Genomic DNA, 3,792 nt, shown 5'->3' on the forward strand with positions numbered 1-3,792 from the left:
GCTCCCTGGACCTGCAGAAATATGAGTGACATAGCTAAATGTGGTCTTTTTCAAATTCAATTGTTTTCTTATGGATCCTGTTTATGTTTAAAAAATGAAATGCATTTTATGATTTATCCATATATTCATTGGTTTATTCATTTATGCAACAATATTTATGGAGATCAAACTGCTCAAGCACTGGACATGTATTTCTGAATAGGTAAGACATAAGTGGTGATGTGTTTCTATTATGAGACTACAGGTGTGTCATGGATATCTGGTGAGGCATAGTACTTGTGAGTTAGTTGCTGCTGGCTCAGTCTAATTTGCAGAGAATTAAATTCCCTAGGCATTCATTGCACACGTACTGTGTGCTGGCCTGTAGTGGGCCTTTAAAGATGATTAAGGTAGGTTCTTGGGTTCTGGAGAAGGCAGAGGTATAGCTAACTAGTTACCCTCGTGATGTTATAAGGATCTCAATGTTCACAACCTCTGTTTCTACAGAGAAATCTATCATAATTCATTCATTCAAAAGGTATTCATTATTCCTGCTGGAGATGTCGAACAAGTCACATTGAATCCCTATCTTTGTGAATCTCACCTTCTAACATGGAATCATAATGATCCCTTTTCATGGAATTTGTGTTGTCCAGTGGGTATGGTTCAAAATGATTTTATATACATATTTAATTTTTATACAATATTCCATAGATAGGAAAGGTGATTTTAATTTTATATGAGAATAAATTGACATTCTGAGAAGTTAAACAGCATGTCGATAAAGCAGCAGTACTGGAATTTTATGACATTTTTCATTTTCCTCCATGGAATGGGCACATATTCCTGAAGTACTTGGGCTGTGTATAGCAAGGTTATTCTTTGAGGGAACACAGAGGAAGACCCTGTGTGTATATATGTAGAATCTACTCCTGACAGTGTCTTAGTAAAGCCAATAGAGAATATTTATTTCATTTTGTTTATTTTAGTCATAGTGGAATTTATTGATGACAGTACATGACAGTAGGGTTCTATAAGTCCCTCTCCTTCTTCAAGGTATCTGAAATAAAAACTGGGAGAAGGTGAGTTTCTCAGTGTGTTGGGGGACTGAGTTGGGGTAGGGTATCCCCAGCAACTGAGGGGCTCTCTCTTCCTCTTGTGTTTTACCTGGGGGTGGTGACCCAGGGGTTCTTACTCCTTGGAGGCCATCTGGACCATTAGATCTACCACCTGCTTCTGTAGCCAAATTCATTATCATACCAGGAAATGAGCTTGACAAATTTGTCATTGAGGCCAATGCCAGCCCCAGCAAAGGTGGAATAGTGAGTGTCATAATTAAAGTCTTAAGAGATGACTTGGTCCTTGGTGTAGCACAGTGTGACCTTGAGGGGCTCTTAGATGCTTTCTTCATCACCTTCTTTGTCATCATACTTGGCAGTTTTCTCCAGATGGCAAGACAGGTTCACAACTGTCACCATAGGGTGGGCACATAGAAGGTCATGACAGTGAACTTCCTATTTAATCTAGAGATGATCCTCCCCACGTCTTGGAGGTGCTGGTAAATGCAGGGTGATGTCTGGGTGGCCCCATGGCCATCATGCCATAGTTTCCCAAAGGGGACTTCCACTATCTTCTGAATGGCAGTAATCACATGGATGGTGATCAAGAGTCTTTCCATGATACCAAAGTTGCCATGGATGACCTTGGCCAGGGAGGCTAAGAAGTTGGTGGTGCAGGAGACATTTTGATGGTTTTGAGGGAGTTGCCATACTTCTCATGGTCATACCCATCATGAATGTGGGGGCATTCGCAGAAAGGGTAGAGATGATGACCCTTTTGGCAACACCTTCAAAGGCGCCCTGGCTTTGTCTATGGTAGCAAAGTCTCCAGTGGTCTCCACAGCATACTCAGCACCAGTATGACCACACTGGATGTCAAGATCTCACTCCTGGAAGATGGAGATGGCTTTTCCATTGACGATAAGCTTTCCATTCTCAACCTGGAGGGTGCCATTGAACTTGCCATGGGTAGAATCATACTAGAACATGTAGAACATATAGTTGAAGTCAATGAAGGGAAGGGGTTGTTGATAGTGGCACTATCTACTTTGCCAGAGTTGAAAGCGGCCCTGGTAACCAGGTGCCCAAGATGGCCAAATCCATTTATTCCAACTTTCACCATGGTGTATTAGGGATGCAATTGGCACTGCTTGAGATGGGGCTGTCTGATGAATGGAGAGGAGTAGAGAGCCAACAGAGAATATTTAGATATTCTCCTGACTCCTTCCCCCCAACTTGTCTGTCTGTCTGTCTGTCTGTCTGTCTGTCTCTCTGTCTCTCTCTTCCTTCTCCTCCTCCTTCTTATTCTTCTTTCTTCTTCTTATGAAACAATACCACAGTTCACCAAGCTGACCAAACAACATTCCAGGTTAGCCTTGCTTTCTCTCTTTACTATGCTAACATGAACGTCTCAGCTTTTGTCAAGTTAGCATCGCAAATATTTTCTGAGTGTGTCCAGTTCTTTTTATCTTCACCATGTTATTCACCCTCTTCTCCAATCCAGACCTCTGTACTACCTTCAGAGATGTGCAGCTGATGCCTTTGCCGTCCAAAGGGCAGACTGAGTCAGCTTTGTAAAAACTTAAGCCATGATACTTCTCTGCCATACTTTTGAATGAATTAAGCTTCCCTTAGAACAAAGTCCTTCCACTTTTGGCCTATAAAGTACCTCACAATCTGATTTATTCCTTCCTTATGTGCATCCCCTTTATTTCCTTCCTCATCCTGAGACTTCAGGTACATTCATGGCCAGCCACACAGTGCTCTTTCTACTCCATCAGAACCTGAGGCAGATTTCCATGTTAGGGCCTTTGCATGAACCACCCCCTTTGTCTGGGGGCTCTTTTACCACCAGCCAGGTCTGTCAATTCAGTTTTTTCTCAGATTAAATTTCACTTTCTCAAAAAGTCCCTTTTTGACCACCTTACCTAAGTGGCTCCCAATACTTTATCATACCACTCATTTTAATACCGTGCAGGATTGCTATCACTATAAGATGTCTCTTCTTGCTCATTTGCTTGCCTGTCTATTGTTTGTATTACCCACTAGTAAGTAAGTTCCAGTAGAATAAGGAAATTGTCCATGTTCTTTGCTTCTGTGCTCACAATACCCCCAATAATTGTCAAGTATTTCTCAAGATAATTTTGATTGAAGGAATTAGGGAAGGCAGGCCTGTTGCTCTCCAACATTGAGTAAACGGCATCATATCATTGATTAAAGTGGTTGATCATAATTCTATGACCAGGTAAGACCCCATGACCATAAGTCTCTGGTAAAAGAGCATGGCTGGAAGGTCAAAGTACCAATTACCCAAGTAAGTGGAGCTGTGAGCCCAGTGATTGCTTTCTGAGTAAATCCTGTCTTTTACATTCATAGGTAATAAATACTCAGTGAGGATTTGCTCTAGGGTCATTGGTGTCGAGTTTACTATCCTATATCCATGCACTAACTGTGTGATGTGAAACTCAACCATTTTATGGTATAAATGGGAAATAATACTCAGAGATGTGAGCTAACTTGTTCAAGGTCATATGTGTAATAAGATTTGAACTCAGGACTATCACACTTCTGAGCTACTGCCAAAGACACATCAGAGAACAGGGCCTCTTCAGGATGCAAGAAATAAATACACAGGTGACAGGAAGCTATATCATATCTTAGTGGGTGAGGATCCAACCCTTGGTGAGAGAAAAAAATCAGAGATAAAACTTTACTTGAGTGTCACTTACATTAAAAAAGAACAATTTCACTACAG

General features: G+C 41.3%; 1 pseudogene across 1 annotated transcript; it reads right to left on the minus strand.

Annotated features, from left to right (window-relative positions):
- Window positions 1-1,170: 1,170 nt before the first annotated feature.
- On the minus strand, window positions 1,171-2,160 carry LOC308264425 (glyceraldehyde-3-phosphate dehydrogenase-like; annotated as a pseudogene). Its single transcript has one exon. The product of its transcript is annotated as a glyceraldehyde-3-phosphate dehydrogenase-like (transcript).
- Between the last annotated feature and the right edge of the window lie 1,632 nt (window positions 2,161-3,792).

This window comes from Muscardinus avellanarius, assembly GCF_963383645.1.
Source record: "Muscardinus avellanarius genome assembly, chromosome: 6".
Taxonomy (NCBI): domain Eukaryota; kingdom Metazoa; phylum Chordata; class Mammalia; order Rodentia; family Gliridae; genus Muscardinus; species Muscardinus avellanarius.